Source organism: Rhinoderma darwinii, chromosome 3 (assembly GCF_050947455.1).
Source record: "Rhinoderma darwinii isolate aRhiDar2 chromosome 3, aRhiDar2.hap1, whole genome shotgun sequence".
Taxonomy (NCBI): domain Eukaryota; kingdom Metazoa; phylum Chordata; class Amphibia; order Anura; family Rhinodermatidae; genus Rhinoderma; species Rhinoderma darwinii.
The window spans coordinates 414362520-414386013 of NC_134689.1; the positions used below are offsets into that span (position 1 = coordinate 414362520).

Here is a 23494-nt window from a genome sequence, read left to right on the forward strand (position 1 = left end):
CACGACCTTCAGATTATGAGACTGACACGCTTCCTACTGCGCTAACGAGGCAACCACCAGATGTTTGGAGACAATCTCAAAGCGGCAAAATGAAAAAATATATATACATTTTCTTTATTCCCACTTTTTCTTAGTCCATGACTCATTATACTTAATAACTGCTCCCATATGGTCTAGCGGTTAGGATTCCTGGTTTTCACCCATGTTGCCTGGGTTCGACTCCCGGTATGGGAAAAAACATTTTACTAGTCTTGCACTTTCAAAGGTTGAGCGTTATAGGATAAAAGTGCTCTTTGTGGCCATAAATTCTAACTTATCTTTGTTTACCCATTCCTCCTCTTTTCACCAGATCCTATTTGAGCTTGAAAACTCAAATAATTCCTATTGTTCCCTTCTCACTCCAAGTCAACAACCCCTTTATCCTGTCAGTTTGGCTAATTTTCCTTTTTTTAATGAACTAGTTTCGCCAATAAATAAGAAACCATCAGACTATTTCACCCAATCTGATTGGGACTTTGCTTTAATATTGTTTCTTTTTAGGCAAAATCCTATTTTGGATTTAAAGCTCAAATCATTCCCATCTCTTCTACTCACTCAAAAATGACAAGGAAATCAACAACACTTTCCTCATAATGCATCAGAATTTAAATGCATCTGCTTGAAAAACATACGGTTATACCACCCAAAATAGTTACTAGTTCACATTTCCCATATGTCTACTTTAGATTGGCATCGTTTTTTGAACATTCTTTTATTTTTCTTGGACGTTACAAGGCTTAGAACATAAACAGCAATTTCTCATATTCTTAAGAAAATTTCAAAAGCCTTTTTTTGAAGGTACCAGTTCAGTTCTGAAGTGGATTTGAGGGGCCTATGTATTAGAAACCCCCATAAAACACCCCATTTTAAAAACTAGACCCCTCAAAGAATTCAAAACAGCATATAGAAAGTTTTTTAACCCTTCAGGCATTTCACAGGATTTAAAGCAAAGTGGAAATGAAATTTGCAAATTTCATTTTTTCTGCTGAATTTCAATTTTATTCAATTTTTTTCGGTAACAGAGAAGGTTTTACCAGAGAAATACTACAAAATATGTATTATCCAGATTCTGCAGTTTTTAGAAATGTCCCACATGTGCCTCTAGTGCGCTCGTGGACTAAAACACAAGCCCCAGAAGCAAAGAAGCACCTAGTGCATTTTGAGGCCTCTTTTTTATTAGAATATATTTTAGGCAGAATGCCAGGTTTGAAGAGGTGTTGAGGTATCAAAACAATGGAAACCCACCAGAAGTGACCCCATTTTGGAAATTACACCCCTCAAGGAATTCATTTATGGTTTTTGTTATTATTTTGACCGCACAGTTTTTTCACAGCACCTATTTGAATTGGGCTGTGAAATGAAAAAAATGATATTTTTTCCAATAAGATGTAATTTTTGATCAAAATTTCTTATTTTCACAGGGAACAACATACCCCATTTTGTTGCCCAATTTGTCCTTAGTGCGGCAATACTCCATTTGTGGTGATAAACTGCCGTTTGGGCCCATGGGAGGTCTCAGAAGGAAAGGAGCGCTTTGTGTTGGTTGGAGTCCAGATTTTGCTGGATTGGTTTTCGGGTGCCATGTTGCATTTGCAGAGCCCCAGAGGTATCAAAGCAATGGAAACCCACCAGAAGTGACCCCATTTTGGAAACTACACCCCTCAAGGAATTCATTTATGGTTTTTGTTATCATTTTGACCGCACAGTTTTTTCACAGCACCTATTTGTATTGGGCTGTGAAATGAAAAAAATTATATTTTTTCCAATAAGATGTCATTTTTGATCAAAATTTCTCATTTTCACAGGGAGCAACATACCCCATTTTGTTGCCCAATTTGTCCTTAGTACGGCAATACCCCATTTGTGGTGATAAACTGCCGTTTGGGCCCATGGGAGGGCTCAGAAGGAAAGGAGCGCTATGTGTTGGTTGGAGTCCAGATTTTGCTGGATTGGTTTTCGGGTGCCATGTCGCATTTGCAGAGCCCCAGAGGTATCAAAGCAATGGAAACCCACCAGAAGTGACCGCATTTTGGAAACTACACCCCTCAAGGAATTCATTTATGGTTTTTGTTATCATTTTGACCGCACAGTTTTTTCACAGCACCTATTTGAATTTGGCTGTGAAATGAAAAAAATGATATTTTTTCCAATAAGATGTCATTTTTGATCAAAATTTCTTATTTTCACAAGGAACAACATACCCCATTTTGTTGCCCAATTTGTCCTTAGTGCGGCAATACCCCATTTGTGGTGATAAACTGCCGTTTGGGTCCATGGGAGGGCTCAGAAGGAAAGGACCACCATTTGGCCTACTGGAGCTTTTCTGGTGCTAAGTCATGTGTGCAGAAGCCCCTGAGGTACCAGTACAGTTGAAACCCCCGAGAAGTGACCACATTTTAAAAACTACACCCCTTAAGACATTCATCTAGAGGTGTAGTGAGCATTTTGACCCCACAGGTATTGTGTAAAAGATAATGCGCAGCAGATGGTGCAGTGTGAGATTTGCAATTTTATATATATATATGCCATTTCAGTGTCCAATATATTGTGCCCAGCATGCGCCACCGGAGATATACACCCCTTAAATTGTAATGTGGGTTCTCCTGGGTACGGTAATACCCTACATGTGGCTGTTATCAGCTGCCTGGGCATACGGCAGGGCTCAGAAGGGAAAGATGAGGGGGGTAAGCTGTGCGGAGTGCATCAGGGTAAATTAAAAATCAAGGGATGTATGATACATTTTAAAACAATCTTTTATACAGAGCCCTGCTTTTTCGGGACACGTTTCACATTGGTATATTGTGTTCTTCCTTATCCCCCTCTTATAGCAGACTCTGCACCTCTTTTGACTCTTTCCCTTTCCACCGGTTTGGGGAACTTCTCCTGGAAAGTGTTGCCCTGGTACGATGCGTGTGGCCTCGCTTCCAGAAGTACTGGGTGCCCCCCCTTCCTGGTCCCTAAAGATTAGATCTTGAAATTCCAGGAAAGTTCCCCTCTGGCCTGCACATCGACGTAGCACGTACGCATTGTACAAAGCCATCTGTATGATGTGCCCGGCCAGCTTCTTATACCACACCGCATGGCGCTGTAGGGCTTCAGGACTTGATTTGACAAGTCCATCCCTCCCATGTACCTATTGTAGTCCAGGATGCAGTCTGGTTTGGGGGTGGCCTTTCCTTCATATATCCTAAATCTGTAGGTATACCCTGATGCACTCTCGCACAGCTTATACATCTTCACGCCATACCTTGCCCTCTTACCCGGCAGGTACTCGCGGAATTGAACCCTCCCTTTAAAATGTAACAGGGACTCATCAATAGAAAAACACTTCTCGGGGTTGTATGCTTGGGAAAACCGGGCACTGAAACGGTCTAATAGGGGTCTCCGTTTATACAAACAGTCAAAACTGGGGTCATCTCAAGGTGGGCACGGCTCATTATCAGTATAATGTAAGAAGCAAAGTATTGCCTCATTTATTTATTTTTTTAGGTTCCAGTTCAGTTCTGAAGTTGCTTTGAGGGGCCCATATATTAGAAACCCCTATCAAACACCCCATTTTAGAAACTAGACCCCTCAAAGTATTCACAACAGCATTTATAAAGTTTATGAACCCTTTAGGTGTTTCACAGAAATTTAGAGCAAAGTAGAGGTGAAATTTACTTTTTTTTTTTGTCAGAAAATCCTCTTTATACCATTTTTTTTATAACACAAAAGGTTTTATCAGAGAAACGCAACTTAATACGTATTGCCCAGATTCTGCAGTTTAGAGAAATATCCCACATGTGGCCCTAGTGCGGTAATGGACTGAAGCACCGGCTTCCGAAGCAAAGGCGCACCTAGTGGATTTTGAGGCCTCTTTTTTATTAGGCACCATGTCCGGTTTGAAGAGGTCTTGTGGTGCCAAAACATTGGAAACCCCCCAAAAGTGACCCCAATTTGGAAACTAGACCCCTTAAGGAATCCACTGTAGTTTTCTTGGGGTGCATGCAGCTTTTTGATCAGTTTTTATTCTATTTTTAGGTGGCGTGGTGACTAAAAAACAGCAATTCTACTATTGTTTTTTTATTCTTTTTTTTTTACTGCGTGCACCGTGCGCTATAAATGACATATTCACTTTAATCTGCGGGGCGATACGATTACGGCGATACCAGATGTTTATAGTTTTTTTTTATGTCTTATGGCGTTTGCACAATAAAATACGTTTTATAAACAATCATTCACTTTTTGTGTTACCTTATTCTAAGAGCCAGAACGTTTTTATTTTTCAATCAATAAAGCCGTGCAAGGACTTATTTTTTGCGTAACGAACTGTAGTTTCGATCAGCACCATTTTTCGGTACATGCGACTTTTTGATCTCTTTTTATTCCATTTTTTGGGAGGTGAAGTGACCAAACAATTGTGATTGTGGTACGGTTTATTAATATTTTTTTTTACGGCGTTCACCGTGCGGGATAAATAACAAAATAATTTTGTAGTTCAGGCCGTTACGCACGCGGCGATACCAATTATGTATAGTTTATTTGTTTGTTTATATATTTTTATTAATAATAAATGAGTGATAAGTGAAAAAGTGGGACTTTTACTTTTATTACTTTTAAAACTTTTATTTTCTTATTTTTACACATCTTTTTTGTAACTTTTTTTTACTTTATTACTTTGTCCCACTAGGGGACATGAGGGCAGGAGGCCCTGATCGCTATTCTAATACACTGCACTACATGCGTAGTGCAGTGTATTAGAACTGTCAGCTACTCACTGACAGCAAGCATAGTGGGTCCTGACGTTGTCAGGACCCACTAGGCTTCCGTCTATGGCATAGCCGGACGCCATTGTTTGGTGTCCGGTTGCCATAGTCACCATTGCCGGCCGCTATCGTGTAGCAGGCCGGCGATGGCGGATTAACCCCTAAGAAGCCGCGATCGCTATTGAACGCGGCTTCTGAGGGGTTAATCGGCGGGGGAGCTCCGCGATCGGTCCCGGCACATTGAGCAGTGATAGTCTGCTGTCGAAAACAGCAGCTATCACAGCTCAGGAACGCGCCCCGCGCGAACGGCGCCGTGTTTACTCAATGACCTACTAATAGGTCACTGAGCGCGAACGCTACAGTTAGCATGACCTAATAGTAGGTCATGGAGCGTTAAGGGGTTAAAAACGTTTCGGCAGAAAAACCAGATTTCCTGCATGAATGGAGGAAGACAAAAACTCACTGAACAGTGCCTCGTGTGAGGATCGAACTCACGACCTTCAGATTATTAGACTGACACGCTTCCTACTGCGCTAACGAGGCAACCACCAGATGTTTGTAGACAAGCTCAAAGCGGCAAAATGAAAAAATATATATAAATTTTCTTTATTCCCACTTTTTCTTAGTCCATGACTCATTACACTAAATAACTGCTCCCATATGGTCTAGCGGTTAGGATTCCTGGTTTTCACCCAGGTGGCCTGTGTTCGACTCCCGGTATGGGAAATAACCTTTTACTAGTCTTGCATTTTCAAAGGTTGAGCGTTATAGGATAAAAGTGCTCTTTGTGGCCATAAATTCTAACTTATCTTTGTTTACCCATTCCTCCTCTTTTCACCAGATCCTATTTGAGCTTGAAAACTCAAATAATTCCTATTGTTCCCTTCTCACTCCAAGTCAACAACCCCTTTATCCTGTCAGTTTGGCTAATTTCCCTTTTTTTAATGAACTAGTTTCGCCAATAAATAAGAAACCATCAGACTATTTCACCCAATCTGATTGGGACTTTGCTTTAATATTGTTTCTTTTTAGGCAAGATCCTATTTTGGATTTAAAGCTCAAATCATTCCCATCTCTTCTACTCACTCAAAAATGACAAGGAAATCAACAACACTTTCCTCATATATTAAAAACGTTTCGGCAGAAAAACCCGATTTCCTGCATGAATGGAGGAAGACAAAAACTCACTGAACAGTGCCTCGTGTGAGGATCGAACTCACGACCTTCAGATTATTAGACTGACACGCTTCCTACTGCGCTAATGAGGCAACCACCAGATGTTTGTAGACAAGCTCAAAGCGGCAAAATGAAAAAATATATATACATTTTCTTTATTCCCACTTTTTCTTAGTCCATGACTCATTATACTTAACAACTGCTCCCATATGGTCTAGCGGTTAAGATTCCTGGTTTTCACCCAGATGGCCCGGGTTCGACTGCCGGTATGGGAAAAAACCTTTTACTAGTCTTGCACTTTCAAAGGTTGAGCGTTATAGGATAAAAGTGCTCTTTGTGGCCATAAATTCTATTTTATCTTTGTTTACCCATTCCTCCTCTTTTCACCAGATCCTATTTGAGCTTGAAAACTCAAATAATTCCTATTGTTCCCTTCTCACTCCAAGTCAACAACCCCTTTATCCTGTCAGTTTGGCTAATTTTCCTTTTTTTAATGAACTAGTTTCGCCAATAAATAAGAAACCATCAGACTATTTCACCCAATCTGATTGGGACTTTGCTTTAATATTGTTTCTTTTTAGGCAAGATCCTATTTTGGATTTAAAGCTCAAATCATTCCCATCTCTTCTACTCACTCAAAAATGACAAGGAAATCAACAACACTTTCCTCATATATTAAAAACGTTTCGGCAGAAAAACCCGATTTCCTGCATGAATGGAGGAAGACAAAAACTCACTGAACAGTGCCTCGTGTGAGGATCGAACTCACGACCTTCAGATTATTAGACTGACACGCTTCCTACTGCGCTAATGAGGCAACCACCAGATGTTTGTAGACAAGCTCAAAGCGGCAAAATGAAAAAATATATATACATTTTCTTTATTCCCACTTTTTCTTAGTCCATGACTCATTATACTTAACAACTGCTCCCATATGGTCTAGCGGTTAAGATTCCTGGTTTTCACCCAGATGGCCCGGGTTCGACTGCCGGTATGGGAAAAAAGCTTTTACTAGTCTTGCACTTTCAAAGGTTGAGCGTTATAGGATAAAAGTGCTCTTTGTGGCCATAAATTCTATTTTATCTTTGTTTACCCATTCCTCCTCTTTTCACCAGATCCTATTTGAGCTTGAAAACTCAAATAATTCCTATTGTTCCCTTCTCACTCCAAGTCAACAACCCCTTTATCCTGTCAGTTTGGCTAATTTTCCTTTTTTTAATGAACTAGTTTCGCCAATAAATAAGAAACCATCAGACTATTTCACCCAATCTGATTGGGACTTTGCTTTAATATTGTTTCTTTTTAGGCAAGATCCTATTTTGGATTTAAAGCTCAAATCATTCCCATCTCTTCTACTCACTCAAAAATGACAAGGAAATCAACAACACTTTCCTCATATATTAAAAATGTTTCGGCAGAAAAACCCGATTTCCTGCATGAATGGAGGAAGACAAAAACTCACTGAACAGTGCCTCGTGTGTGGATCGAACTCACGACCTTCAGATTATTAGACTGACACACTTCCTACTGCGCTAATGAGGCAACCACCAGATGTTTGTAGACAAGCTCAAAGCGGCAAAATGAAAAAATATATATACATTTTCTTTATTCCCACTTTTTCTTAGTCCATGACTCATTATACTTAACAACTGCTCCCATATGGTCTAGCGGTTAAGATTCCTGGTTTTCACCCAGATGGCCCGGGTTCGACTCCCGGTATGGGAAAAAACCTTTTACTAGTCTTGCACTTTCAAAGGTTGAGCGTTATAGGATAAAAGTGCTCTTTGTGGCCATAAATTCTATTTTATCTTTGTTTACCCATTCCTCCTCTTTTCACCAGATCCTATTTGAGCTTGAAAACTCAAATAATTCCTATTGTTCCCTTCTCACTCCAAGTCAACAACCCCTTTATCCTGTCAGTTTGGCTAATTTTCCTTTTTTTAATGAACTAGTTTCGCCAATAAATAAGAAACCATCAGACTATTTCACCCAATCTGATTGGGACTTTGCTTTAATATTGTTTCTTTTTAGGCAAGATCCTATTTTGGATTTAAAGCTCAAATCATTCCCATCTCTTCTACTCACTCAAAAATGACAAGGAAATCAACAACACTTTCCTCATATATTAAAAATGTTTCGGCAGAAAAACCCGATTTCCTGCATGAATGGAGGAAGACAAAAACTCACTGAACAGTGCCTTGTGTGTGGATCGAACTCACGACCTTCAGATTATTAGACTGACACACTTCCTACTGCGCTAACGAGGCAACCACCAGATGTTTGTAGACAAGCTCAAACGGCAAAATGAAAAAAATATATATATATTTTCTTTATTCCCACTTTCTCTTAGTCCATGACTCATTTTACTTAATAACTGCTCCCATATGGTCTAGCGGTTAAGATTCCTGGTTTTCACCCAGATGGCCCGGGTTCGACTCCCGGTATGGGAAAAAACCTTTTACTAGTCTTGCACTTTCAAAGGTTGAGCGTTATAGGATAAAAGTGCTCTTTGTGGCCATAAATTCTAACTTATCTTTGTTTACCCATTCCTCCTCTTTTCACCAGATCCTATTTGAGCTTGAAAACTCAAATAATTCCTATTGTTCCCTTCTCACTCCAAGTCAACAACCCCTTTATCCTGTCAGTTTGGCTAATTTCCCTTTTTTTAATGAACTAGTTTCGCCAATAAATAAGAAACCATCAGACTATTTCACCCAATCTGATTGGGACTTTGCTTTAATATTGTTTCTTTTTAGGCAAGATCCTATTTTGGATTTAAAGCTCAAATCATTCCCATCTCTTCTACTCACTCAAAAATGACAAGGAAATCAACAACACTTTCCTCATATATTAAAAACGTTTCGGCAGAAAAACCCGATTTCCTGCATGAATGGAGGAAGACAAAAACTCACTGAACAGTGCCTCGTGTGAGGATCGAACTCACGACCTTCAGATTATTAGACTGACACGCTTCCTACTGCGCTAATGAGGCAACCACCAGATGTTTGTAGACAAGCTCAAAGCGGCAAAATGAAAAAATATATATACATTTTCTTTATTCCCACTTTTTCTTAGTCCATGACTCATTATACTTAACCCCTTCCCGCTCCTTGACGTACTATTACGTCATGGCAGCTGTATCGTTCGCGCTCCATGCCGTAATAGTACGTCTCGGGAGTGACGGCCGTTTCGGCCGTCCTCCCGACACATACAGGAGCTGTGACGCTGCTGTCTTGTTCAGCAGCTATCACAGCTCCTACAGCGGGGACCGATCGCTGTGTCCCCGCTGATTAACCCCTTAAAAGCCGCGTTCTATAGAGATCGCGGCTTTTTAGGGGTTAAGCTGCCATCGCCGGCCTGCTACGCGATAGCGGCCGGCGATGGTGACTATGGCAACCGGACACCAAACAATGGCGTCCGGCGATGCCATAGACGGAAGCCTAGTGGGTCCTGACAACGTCAGGACCCACTATGCTTGCTGTCAGTGAGTAGCTGACAGTTCTAATACACTGCACTACGCATGTAGTGCAGTGTATTAGAATAGCGATCAGGGCCTCCTGCCCTCATGTCCCCTAGTGGGACAAAGTAATAAAGTAAAAAAAAAGTTAAAAAAAGATGTGTAAAAATAAAAGTTTTAAAAGTAATAAAAGTAAAAGTCCCACTTTTTCCCTTATCAGGCCTTTATTATTAATAAAAATATATAAACAAACAAATAAACTATACATAATTGGTATCGCCGCGTCCGTAACGGCCTGAACTACAAAATTATTTTGTTATTTATCCCGCACGGTGAACGCCGTAAAAAAAAATATTAATAAACCGTACCACAATCACAATTGTTTGGTCACTTCACCTCCCAAAAAATGGAATAAAAAGAGATCAAAAAGTCGCATGTACCTAAAAATGGTACTGATGGAAAATACAGTTCGTTACGCAAAAAATAAGTCCTCGCACGGCTTTATTGATTGAAAAATAAAAACGTTATGGCTCTTAGAATAAGGTAACACAAAAAGTGAATGATTGTTTACAAAACGTATTTTATTGTGCAAACGCCATAAGACATAAAAAAAAACTATAAACATCTGGTATCGCCGTGATCGTATCGCCCCGCAGAATAAAGTAAATATGTCATTTATAGCGCACGGTGAACGCTGTAAAAAAAAAAGTATACAAAAACAATAGTAGAATTGCTGTTTATTAGTCACCACGCCACCTAAAAATGGAATAAAAACTGATCAAAAAGCCGCATGCACCCCATGAAAACTACAATGGATTCCTCAAGGGGTCTAGTTTCCAAATTGGGGTCACTTTTGGGGGGTTTCCAATGTTTTGGCACCACAAGACCTCTTCAAACCGGACATGGTGCCTAATAAAAAAGAGGGCTCAAAATCCGCTAGGTGCTCCTTTGCTTCGGAGGCCGGCGCTTCAGTCCATTACCGCCCGAGGGCAACATGTGGGATATTTCTCTAAACTGCAGAATCTGGGCAATAAGTATTGAGTTGCGTTTCTCTGATAAATCCTTTTGTGTTATAAAAAAAATGGTATAAAAAGAGTAAATTTCACCTCTACTTTGCTCTAAATTTCTGTGAAACACCTAAAGGGTTCATAAACTTTCTAAATGCTGTTGTGAATACTTTGAGGGGTCTAGTTTCTAAAATGGGGTGTTTGATAGGGGTTTCTAATATATGGGCCCCTCAAAGCAACTTCAGAAATGAACTGGAACCTAAAAAAATAAATAAATGAGGCAATACTTCGCTTCTTACATTATACTGATAATGAGCCGTGCCCACTCCGAGATGACCCCAGTTTTGACCGTTTGTATAAACGGAGACCCCTATTAGACCGTTCCAGTGCCCGGTTTTCCCAAGCATACACCCCCGAGAAGTGTTTTTCTATTGATGAGTCCCTGGTACATTTTAAAGGGAGGGTTCAATTCCGCCAGTACCTGCCAGGTAAGAGGGCAAGGTATGGCGTGAAGATGTATAAGCTGTGCGAGAGTGCATCAGGGTATACCTACAGGTTTAGGATATATGAAGGAAAGGCCACCCCCAAACCAGACTGCATCCTGGACTACAATAGGTACATGGGAGGGATGGACTTGTCAAATCAAGTCCTGAAGCCCTACAGCGCCATGCGGTGTAGTATAAGAAGCTGGCCGGGCACATCATACAGATGGCTTTGTACAATGCGTATGTGCTACGTCGATGTGCAGGCCAGAGGGGAACTTTCCTGGAATTTCAAGATCTAATCTTTAGGGACCAGGAAGGGGGGGCGCATCGTACCAGGGCAACACTTTCCAGGAGAAGGTCCCCAAACCGGTGGAAAGGGAAAGAGTCAAAAGAGGTGCAGAGTCTGCTATAAGAGGGGGATAAGGAAGAACACAATATACCAATGTGACACGTGTCCCGAAAAACCAGGGCTCTGTATAAAAGATTGTTTTAAAATGTATCATACATCCCTTGATTTTCAATTTACCCTGATGCACTCCGCACAGCTTACCCCCCTCATCTTTCCCTTCTGAGCCCTGCCGTATGCCCAGGCAGCTGATAACAGCCACATGTAGGGTATTGTCGTACCCAGGAGAACCCACATTACAATTTAAGGGGTGTATATCTCCGGTGGCGCATGCTGGGCACACTATATTGGACACTGAAATGGCATATACATATATAAAATTGCAAATCTCACACTGCACCATCTGCTGCGCATTATCTTTTACACAGTACCTGTGGGGTCAAAATGCTCACTACACCTCTAGATGAATGTCTTAAGGGGTGTAGTTTTTAAAATGGGGTCACTTCTCGTGGGTTTCAACTGTACTGGTACCTCAGGGGCTTCTGCACACATGACTTAGCACCAGAAAAGCTCCAGTAGGCCAAATGGTGGTCCTTTCCTTCTGAGCCCTCCCATGGGCCCAAAGGGCAGTTTATCACCACAAATGGGGTATTGCCGCACTAAGGACAAATTGGGCAACAAAATGGGGTATGTTGTTCCTTGTGAAAATAAGAAATTTTGATCAAAAATGACATCTTATTGGAAAAAATATCATTTTTTTCATTTCACAGCCCAATTCAAATAGGTGCTGTGAAAAAACTGTGCGGTCAAAATGATAACAAAAACCATAAATGAATTCCTTGAGGGGTGTAGTTTCCAAAATGGGGTCACTTCTGGTGGGTTTCCATTGCTTTGATACCTCTGGGGCTCTGCAAATGCAACATGGCACCCGAAAACCAATCCAGCAAAATCTGGACTCCAACAAACACATAGCGCTCCTTTCCGTCTGAGCCCTCCCATGGGCCCAAACGGCAGTTTATCACCACAAATGGGGTATTGCCGCACTAAGGACAAATTGGGCAACAAAATGGGGTATGTTGTTCCCTGTGAAAATAAGAAATTTTGATCAAAAATGACATTTTATTGGAAAAAATATCATTTTTTTCATTTCACAGCCCAATTCAAATAGGTGCTGTGAAAAAACTGTGCGGTCAAAATGATAACAAAAACCATAAATGAATTCCTTGAGGGGTGTAATTTCCAAAATGGGGTCACTTCTGGTGGGTTTCCATTGTTTTGATACCTCAACGCCTCTTCAAACCTGGCATGCTGCCTAAAATATATTCTAATAAAAAAGAGGCCTCAAAATGCACTAGGTGCTTCTTTGCTTCTAGGGCTTGTGTTTTAGTCCACGAGCGCAGTAGGGCCACATGTGGGACATTTCTAAAAACTGCAGAATCTGGACAATACATATTTAGTAGTGTTTCTCTGGTAAAACCTTCTCTGTTACTAAAAAAAAATTGAATAAAATTGAAATTCAGCAGAAAAAATGAAATTTGCAAATTTAATTTCCACTTTGCTTTAATTCCTGTGAAATGCCTGAAGGGTTAAAAAACTTTCTATATGCTGTTTTGAATACTTTGAGGGGTCTAGTTTTTAAAATGGGGTGTTTTATGGGGGTTTCTAATACATAGGCCCCTCAAATCCACTTCAGAACTGAACTGGCACCTTCAAAAAAAGGCTTTTGAAATTTTCTTAAGAATATGAGAAATTGCTGTTTATGTTCTAAGCCTTGTAACGTCTAAGAAAAATAAAAGAATGTTCAAAAAACGATGCCAATCTAAAGTAGACATATGGGAAATGTGAACTAGTAACTATTTTGGGTGGTATAACCGTCTGTTTTTCAAGCACATGCATTTAAATTCTGAAAAATGCTATTTTTTGTAAATTTTCTCTAAATTTTGCAATTTTTCACAAATAAAGACTGAATATATCGACCAAATTTTACCACGAACATGAAGCCCAAAGTGTCACGAGAAAACAATCTCAGAATCGCTTGGATAGGTTTAAGCATTCCGACGTTATTACCACATAAAGTGAAATATGTCAGATTTGAAAAATGGGCTCTGAGCCTTAAGGCCCAAACTAGGCTGCGTCCTTAAGGGGTTAATAACTGCTCCCATATGGTCTAGCGGTTAAGATTCCTGGTTTTCACCCAGATGGCCCGGGTTCGACTCCCGGTATGGGAAAAAACCTTTTACTAGTCTTGCACTTTCAAAGGTTGAGCGTTATAGGATAAAAGTGCTCTTTGTGGCCATAAATTCTATTTTATCTTTGTTTACCCATTCCTCCTCTTTTCACCAGATCCTATTTGAGCTTGAAAACTCAAATAATTCCTATTGTTCCCTTCTCACTCCAAGTCAACAACCCCTTTATCCTGTCAGTTTGGCTAATTTTCCTTTTTTTAATGAACTAGTTTCGCCAATAAATAAGAAACCATCAGACTATTTCACCCAATCTGATTGGGAATTTACTTTAATATTGTTTCTTTTTAGGCAAGATCCTATTTTGGATTTAAAGCTCAAATCATTCCCATCTCTTCTACTCACTCAAAAATGACAAGGAAATCAACAACACTTTCCTCATATATTAAAAATGTTTCGGCAGAAAAACCCAATTTCCTGCATGAATGGAGGAAGACAAAAACTCACTGAACAGTGCCTTGTGTGTGGATCGAACTCACGACCTTCAGATTATTAGACTGACACGCTTCCTACTGCGCTAACGAGGCAACCACCAGATGTTTGTAGACAAGCTCAAAGCGGCAAAATGAAAAAAATATATATATATTTTCTTTATTCCCACTTTTTCTTAGTCCATGACTCATTTTACTTAATAACTGCTCCCATATGGTCTAGCGGTTAGGATTCCTGGTTTTCACCCAGGTGGCCCGGTTTCAACTCCCGGTATGGGAAAAAACCTTTTACTAGTCTTGCACTTTCAAAGGTTGAGCGTTATAGGATAAATGTGCTCTTTGTGGCCATAAATTCTAAATTATCTTTGTTTACCCATTCCTCCTCTTTTCACCAGATCCTATTTGAGCTTGAAAACTCAAATAATTCCTATTGTTCCCTTCTCACTCCAAGTCAACAACCCCTTTATCCTGTCAGTTTGGCTAATTTTCCTTTTTTTAATGAACTAGTTTCGCCAATAAATAAGAAACCATCAGACTATTTCACCCAATCTGATTGGGACTTTGCTTTAATATTGTTTCTTTTTAGGCAAGATCCTATTTTGGATTTAAAGCTCAAATCATTCCCATCTCTTCTACTCACTCAAAAATGACAAGGAAATCAACAACACTTTCCTCATATATTAAAAATGTTTCGGCAGAAAAACCCGATTTCCTGCATGAATGGAGGAAGACAAAAACTCACTGAACAGTGCCTCGTGTGAGGATCGAACTCACGACCTTCAGATTATTAGACTGACACGCTTCCTACTGCACTAACGAGGCAACCACCAGATGTTTGTAAACAATCTCAAAGCGGCAAAATGAAAAAATATATATACATTTTCTTTATTCCCACTTTTTCTTAGTCCATGACTCATTACACTAAATAACTGCTTCCATATGGTCTAGCGGTTAGGATTCCTGGTTTTCACCCAGGTGGCCCGGGTTCGACTCCCGGTATGGGAAAAAACCTTTTACTAGTCTTGCACTTTCAAAGGTTGAGCGTTATAGGATAAAAGTGCTCTTTGTGGCCATAAATTCTATTTTATCTTTGTTTACCCATTCCTCCTCTTTTCACCAGATCCTATTTGAGCTTGAAAACTCAAATAATTCCTATTGTTCCCTTCTCACTCCAAGTCAACAACCCCTTTATCCTGTCAGTTTGGCTAATTTTCCTTTTTTTAATGAACTAGTTTCGCCAATAAATAAGAAACCATCAGACTATTTCACCCAATCTGATTGGGAATTTGCTTTAATATTGTTTCTTTTTAGGCAAGATCCTATTTTGGATTTAAAGCTCAAATCATTCCCATCTCTTCTACTCACTCAAAAATGACAAGGAAATCAACAACACTTTCCTCATATATTAAAAATGTTTCGGCAGAAAAACCCGATTTCCTGCATGAATGGAGGAAGACAAAAACTCACTGAACAGTGCCTTGTGTGTGGATCGAACTCACGACCTTCAGATTATTAGACTGACACGCTTCCTACTGCGCTAACGAGGCAACCACCAGATGTTTGTAGACAAGCTCAAAGCGGCAAAATGAAAAAAATATATATATATTTTCTTTATTCCCACTTTTTCTTAGTCCATGACTCATTTTACTTAATAACTGCTCCCATATGGTCTAGCGGTTAGGATTCCTGGTTTTCACCCAGGTGGCCCGGTTTCAACTCCCGGTATGGGAAAAAACTTTTTACTAGTCTTGCACTTTCAAAGGTTGAGCGTTATAGGATAAATGTGCTCTTTGTGGCCATAAATTCTAAATTATCTTTGTTTACCCATTCCTCCTCTTTTCACCAGATCCTATTTGAGCTTGAAAACTCAAATAATTCCTATTGTTCCCTTCTCACTCCAAGTCAACAACCCCTTTATCCTGTCAGTTTGGCTAATTTTCCTTTTTTTAATGAACTAGTTTCGCCAATAAATAAGAAACCATCAGACTATTTCACCCAATCTGATTGGGACTTTGCTTTAATATTGTTTCTTTTTAGGCAAGATCCTATTTTGGATTTAAAGCTCAAATCATTCCCATCTCTTCTACTCACTCAAAAATGACAAGGAAATCAACAACACTTTCCTCATATATTAAAAATGTTTCGGCAGAAAAACCCGATTTCCTGCATGAATGGAGGAAGACAAAAACTCACTGAACAGTGCCTCGTGTGAGGATCGAACTCACGACCTTCAGATTATTAGACTGACACGCTTCCTACTGCACTAACGAGGCAACCACCAGATGTTTGTAAACAATCTCAAAGCGGCAAAATGAAAAAATATATATACATTTTCTTTATTCCCACTTTTTCTTAGTCCATGACTCATTACACTAAATAACTGCTCCCATATGGTCTAGCGGTTAGGATTCCTGGTTTTCACCCATGTTGCCCGGGTTCAACTCCCGGTATGTGAAAGAACCTTTTACTAGTCTTGCACTTTCAAAGGTTGAGCGTTATAGGATAAAAGTGCTCTTTGTGGCCATAAATTCTAACTTATCTTTGTTTACCCATTCCTCCTCTTTTCACCAGATCCTATTTGAGCTTGAAAACTCAAATAATTCCTATTGTTCCCTTCTCACTCCAAGTCAACAACCCCTTTATCCTGTCAGTTTGGCTAATTTTCCTTTTTTTAATGAACTAGTTCCGCCAATAAATAAGAAACCATCAGACTATTTCACCCAATCTGATTGGGACTTTGCTTTAATATTGTTTCTTTTTAGGCAAGATCCTATTTTGGATTTAAAGCTCAAATCATTCCCATCTCTTCTACTCACTCAAAAATGACAAGGAAATCAACAACACTTTCCTCATATATTAAAAACGTTTCGGCAGAAAAACCCGATTTCCTGCATGAATGGAGGAAGACAAAAACTCACTGAACGGTGCCTCGTCTGAGGATCGAACTCACGACCTTCAGATTATTAGACTGACACGCTTCCTACTGCACTAACGAGGCAACCACCAGATGTTTGTAAACAATCTCAAAGCGGCAAAATGAAAAAATATATATACATTTTCTTTATTCCCACTTTTTCTTAGTCCATGACTCATTTTACTTAATAACTGCTCCCATATGGTCTAGCGGTTAGGATTCCTGGTTTTCACCCATGTTGCCCGGGTTCGACTCCCGGTATGTGAAAGAACCTTTTACTAGTCTTGCACTTTCAAAGGTTGAGCGTTATAGGATAAAAGTGCTCTTTGTGGCCATAAATTCTAACTTATCTTTGTTTACCCATTCCTCCTCTTTTCACCAGATCCTATTTGAGCTTGAAAACTCAAATAATTCCTATTGTTCCTTTCTCACTCCAAGTCAACAACCCCTTTATCCTGTCAGTTTGGCTAATTTTCCTTTTTTTAATGAACTAGTTCCGCCAATAAATAAGAAACCATCAGACTATTTCACCCAATCTGATTGGGACTTTGCTTTAATATTGTTTCTTTTTAGGCAAGATCCTATTTTGGATTTAAAGCTCAAATCATTCCCATCTCTTCTACTCACTCAAAAATGACAAGGAAATCAACAACACTTTCCTCATATATTAAAAATGTTTCGGCAGAAAAACCCGATTTCCTGCATGAATGGAGGAAGACAAAAACTCACTGAACAGTGCCTTGTGTGTGGATCGAACTCACGACCTTCAGATTATTAGACTGACACGCTTCCTACTGCGCTAACGAGGCAACCACCAGATGTTTGTAGACAAGCTCAAAGCGGCAAAATGAAAAAAATATATATATATTTTCTTTATTCCCACTTTTTCTTAGTCCATGACTCATTTTACTTAATAACTGCTCCCATATGGTCTAGCGGTTAGGATTCCTGGTTTTCACCCATGTTGCCCGGGTTCGACTCCCGGTATGTGAAAGAACCTTTTACTAGTCTTGCACTTTCAAAGGTTGAGCGTTATAGGATAAAAGTGCTCTTTGTGGCCATAAATTCTAACTTATCTTTGTTTACCCATTCCTCCTCTTTTCACCAGATCCTATTTGAGCTTGAAAACTCAAATAATTCCTATTGTTCCCTTCTCACTCCAAGTCAACAACCCCTTTATCCTGTCAGTTTGGCTAATTTTCCTTTTTTTAATGAACTAGTTCCGCCAATAAATAAGAAACCATCAGACTATTTCACCCAATCTGATTGGGACTTTGCTTTAATATTGTTTCTTTTTAGGCAAGATCCTATTTTGGATTTAAAGCTCAAATCATTCCCATCTCTTCTACTCACTCAAAAATGACAAGGAAATCAACATCACTTTCCTCATATATTAAAAACGTTTCGGCAGAAAAACCCGATTTCCTGCATGAATGGAGGAAGACAAAAACTCACTGAACGGTGCCTCGTCTGAGGATCGAACTCACGACCTTCAGATTATGATACTGACACGCTTCCTACTGCGCTAACTAGGCAACCACCAGATGTTGGTAGACAAGCTCAAAGCGGCAAAATTAAAAAATATATATACATTTTCTTTATTCCCACTTTTTCTTAGTCCATGACTCATTACACTAAATAACTGCTCCCATATGGTCTAGCGGTTAGGATTCCTGGTTTTCACCCATGTTGCCTGGGTTCGACTCCCGGTATGTGAAAGAACCTTTTACTAGTCTTGCACTTTCAAAGGTTGAGCGTTATAGGATAAATGTGCTCTTTGTGGCCATAAATTCTAACTTATCTTTGTTTACCCATTCCTCCTCTTTTCACCAGATCCTATTTGAGCTTGAAAACTCAAATAATTCCTATTGTTCCCTTCTCACTCCAAGTCAACAACCCCTTTATCCTGTCAGTTTGGCTAATTTTCCTTTTTTTAATGAACTAGTTTCGCCAATAAATAAGAAACCATCAGACTATTTCACCCAATCTGATTGGGACTTTGCTTTAATATTGTTTCTTTTTAGGCAAGATCCTATTTTGGATTTAAAGCTCAAATCATTCCCATCTCTTCTACTCACTCAAAAATGACAAGGAAATCAACAACACTTTCCTCATATATTAAAAACGTTTCGGCAGAAAAACCCGATTTCCTGCATGAATGGAGGAAGACAAAAACTCACTGAACAGTGCCTCGTGTGAGGATCGAACTCACGACCTTCAGATTATGATACTGACACGCTTCCTACTGCGCTAACTAGGCAACCACCAAATGTTTGTAAACAAGCTCAAAGCGGCAAAATGAAAAAATATATATACATTTTCTTTATTCCCACTTTTTCTTAGTCCATGACTCATTACACTAAATAACTGCTCCCATATGGTCTAGCGGTTAGGATTCCTGGTTTTCACCCATGTTGCCTGGGTTCGACTCCCGGTATGTGAAAGAACCTTTTACTAGTCTTGCACTTTCAAAGGTTGAGCGTTATAGGATAAAAGTGCTCTTTGTGCCCATAAATTCTAACTTATCTTTGTTTACCCATTCCTCCTCTTTTCACCAGATCCTATTTGAGCTTGAAAACTCAAATAATTCCTATTGTTCCCTTCTCACTCCAAGTCAACAACCCCTTTATCCTGTCAGTTTGGCTAATTTTCCTTTTTTTAATGAACTAGTTTCGCCAATAAATAAGAAACCATCAGACTATTTCACCCAATCTGATTGGGACTTTGCTTTAATATTGTTTCTTTTTAGGCAAGATCCTATTTTGGATTTAAAGCTCAAATCATTCCCATCTCTTCTACTCACTCAAAAATGACAAGGAAATCAACAACACTTTCCTTATATATTAAAAACGTTTCGGCAGAAAAACCCGATTTCCTGCATGAATGGAGGAAGACAAAAACTCACTGAACAGTGCCTCGTGTGAGGATCGAACTCACGACCTTCAGATTATGATACTGACACGCTTCCTACTGCGCTAACTAGGCAACCACCAGATGTTTGTAGACAAGCTCAAAGCAGCAAAATGAAAAAATATATATACATTTTCTTTATTCCCACTTTTTCTTAGTCCATGACTGATTACACTAAATAACTGCTCCCATATGGTCTAGCGGTTAGGATTCCTGGTTTTCACCCATTTTTCCCGGGTTCGACTCCCGGTATGTGAAAGAACCTTTTACTAGTCTTGCACTTTCAAAGGTTGAGCGTTATAGGATAAAAGTGCTCTTTGTGCCCATAAATTCTAACTTATCTTTGTTTACCCATTCCTCCTCTTTTCACCAGATCCTATTTGAGCTTGAAAACTCAAATAATTCCTATTGTTCCCTTCTCACTCCAAGTCAACAACCCCTTTATCCTGTCAGTTTGGCTAATTTTCCTTTTTTTAATGAACTAGTTTCGCCAATAAATAAGAAACCATCAGACTATTTCACCCAATCTGATTGGGACTTTGCTTTAATATTGTTTCTTTTTAGGCAAGATCCTATTTTGGATTTAAAGCTCAAATCATTCCCATCTCTTCTACTCACTCAAAAATGACAAGGAAATCAACAACACTTTCCTCATATATTAAAAATGTTTCGGCAGAAAAACCCGATTTCCTGCATGAATGGAGGAAGACAAAAACTCACTGAACAGTGCCTCGTGTGAGGATCGAACTCACGACCTTCAGATTATTAGAATGACACGCTTCCTACTGCACTAACGAGGCAACCACCAGATGTTTGTAAACAATCTCAAAGCGGCAAAATGAAAAAATATATATACATTTTCTTTATTCCCACTTTTTCTTAGTCCATGACTCATTACACTAAATAACTGCTTCCATATGGTCTAGCGGTTAGGATTCCTGGTTTTCACCCAGGTGGCCCGGGTTCGACTCCCGGTATGGAAAAAAACCTTTTACTAGTCTTGCACTTTCAAAGGTTGAGCGTTATAGGATAAAAGTGCTCTTTGTGGCCATAAATTCTAACTTATCTTTGTTTACCCATTCCTCCTCTTTTCACCAGATCCTATTTGAGCTTGAAAACTCAAATAATTCCTATTGTTCCCTTCTCACTCCAAGTCAACAACCCCTTTATCCTGTCAGTTTGGCTAATTTTCCTTTTTTTAATGAACTAGTTCCGCCAATAAATAAGAAACCATCAGACTATTTCACCCAATCTGATTGGGACTTTGCTTTAATATTGTTTCTTTTTAGGCAAGATCCTATTTTGGATTTAAAGCTCAAATCATTCCCATCTCTTCTACTCACTCAAAAATGACAAGGAAATCAACAACACTTTCCTCATATATTAAAAACGTTTCGGCAGAAAAACCCGATTTCCTGCATGAATGGAGGAAGACAAAAACTCACTGAACGGTGCCTCGTCTGAGGATCGAACTCACGACCTTCAGATTATTAGACTGACACGCTTCCTACTGCACTAACGAGGCAACCACCAGATGTTTGTAAACAATCTCAAAGCGGCAAAATGAAAAAATATATATAAATTTTCTTTATTCCCACTTTTTCTTAGTCCATGACTCATTACACTAAATAACTGCTCCCATATGGTCTAGCGGTTAGGATTCCTGGTTTTCACCCATGTTGCCCGGGTTCGACTCCCGGTATGTGAAAGAACCTTTTACTAGTCTTGCACTTTCAAAGGTTGAGCGTTATAGGATAAAAGTGCTCTTTGTGGCCATAAATTCTAACTTATCTTTGTTTACCCATTCCTCCTCTTTTCACCAGATCCTATTTGAGCTTGAAAACTCAAATAATTCCTATTGTTCCCTTCTCACTCCAAGTCAACAACCCCTTTATCCTGTCAGTTTGGCTAATTTTCCTTTTTTTAATGAACTAGTTTCGCCAATAAATAAGAAACCATCAGACTATTTCACCCAATCTGATTGGGACTTTGCTTTAATATTGTTTCTTTTTAGGCAAGATCCTATTTTGGATTTAAAGCTCAAATCATTCCCATCTCTTCTACTCACTCAAAAATGACAAGGAAATCAACAACACTTTCCTCATATATTAAAAACGTTTCGGCACAAAAACCCGATTTCCTGCATGAATGGAGGAAGACAAAAACTCACTGAACAGTGCCTCGTGTGAGGATCGAACTCACGACCTTCAGATTATGATACTGACACGCTTCCTACTGCGCTAACGAGGCAACCACCAGATGTTTGTAGACAAGCTCAAAGCGGCAAAATGAAAAAATATATATACATTTTCTTTATTCCCACTTTTTCTTAGTCCATGACTCATTACACTAAATAACTGCTCCCATATGGTCTAGCGGTTAGGATTCCTGGTTTTCACCCATGTTGCCCGGGTTCGACTCCCGGTATGTGAAAGAACCTTTTACTAGTCTTGCACTTTCAAAGGTTGAGCGTTATAGGATAAAAGTGCTCTTTGTGGCCATAAATTCTAACTTATCTTTGTTTACCCATTCCTCCTCTTTTCACCAGATCCTATTTGAGCTTGAAAACTCAAATAATTCCTATTGTTCCCTTCTCACTCCAAGTCAACAACCCCTTTATCCTGTCAGTTTGGCTAATTTTCCTTTTTTTAATGAACTAGTTTCGCCAATAAATAAGAAACCATCAGACTATTTCACCCAATCTGATTGGGACTTTGCTTTAATATTGTTTCTTTTTAGGCAAGATCCTATTTTGGATTTAAAGCTCAAATCATTCCCATCTCTTCTACTCACTCAAAAATGACAAGGAAATCAACAACACTTTCCTCATATATTAAAAACGTTTCGGCAGAAAAACCCGATTTCCTGCATGAATGGAGGAAGACAAAAACTCACTGAACAGTGCCTCGTGTGAGGATCGAACTCACGACCTTCAGATTATGATACTGACACGCTTCCTACTGCGCTAACGAGGCAACCACCAGATGTTTGTAGACAAGCTCAAAGCGGCAAAATGAAAAAATATATATACATTTTCTTTATTCCCACTTTTTCTTAGTCCATGACTCATTACACTAAATAACTGCTCCCATATGGTCTAGCGGTTAGGATTCCTGGTCTTCACCCATGTTGCCCGGGTTCGACTCCCGGTATGTGAAAGAACCTTTTACTAGTCTTGCACTTTCAAAGGTTGAGCGTTATAGGATAAAAGTGCTCTTTGTGGCCATAAATTCTAACTTATCTTTGTTTACCCATTCCTCCTCTTTTCACCAGATCCTATTTGAGCTTGAAAACTCAAATAATTCCTATTGTTCCCTTCTCACTCCAAGTCAACAACCCCTTTATCCTGTCAGTTTGGCTAATTTTCCTTTTTTTATTGAACTAGTTTCGCCAATAAATAAGAAACCATCAGACTATTTCACCCAATCTGATTGGGACTTTGCTTTAATATTGTTTCTTTTTAGGCAAGATCCTATTTTGGATTTAAAGCTCAAATCATTCCCATCTCTTCTACTCACTCAAAAATGACAAGGAAATCAACAACACTTTCCTCATATATTAAAAACGTTTCGGAAGAAAAACCCGATTTCCTGCATGAATGGAGGAAGACAAAAACTCACTGAACAGTGCCTCGTGTGTGGATCGAACTCACGACCTTCAGATTATTAGACTGACACGCTTCCTACTGCGCTAACGAGGCAACCACCAGATGTTTGTAAACAAGCTCAAAGCGGCAAAATG

At 39.4% G+C, this 23494-nt stretch overlaps 5 non-coding genes across 5 annotated transcripts; all 5 read left to right on the forward strand.

Moving 5' to 3' along the window:
• The first annotated feature begins 7613 nt into the window (after positions 1-7613).
• On the forward strand, positions 7614-7685 carry TRNAE-UUC (transfer RNA glutamic acid (anticodon UUC)). Its single transcript has one exon. It is a non-coding gene; the product is annotated as a tRNA-Glu (tRNA).
• A 653-nt stretch (positions 7686-8338) lies between these two features.
• TRNAE-UUC (transfer RNA glutamic acid (anticodon UUC)) lies at positions 8339-8410 on the forward strand. The gene has a single exon. It is a non-coding gene; the product is annotated as a tRNA-Glu (tRNA).
• Positions 8411-13411: 5001 nt separating this feature from the next.
• On the forward strand, positions 13412-13483 carry TRNAE-UUC (transfer RNA glutamic acid (anticodon UUC)). Its single transcript has one exon. It is a non-coding gene; the product is annotated as a tRNA-Glu (tRNA).
• A 1379-nt stretch (positions 13484-14862) lies between these two features.
• Positions 14863-14934, forward strand: TRNAE-UUC (transfer RNA glutamic acid (anticodon UUC)). The gene has a single exon. It is a non-coding gene; the product is annotated as a tRNA-Glu (tRNA).
• Positions 14935-20664: 5730 nt separating this feature from the next.
• TRNAE-UUC (transfer RNA glutamic acid (anticodon UUC)) lies at positions 20665-20736 on the forward strand. Its single transcript has one exon. It is a non-coding gene; the product is annotated as a tRNA-Glu (tRNA).
• The last annotated feature ends 2758 nt before the right edge of the window (positions 20737-23494 follow it).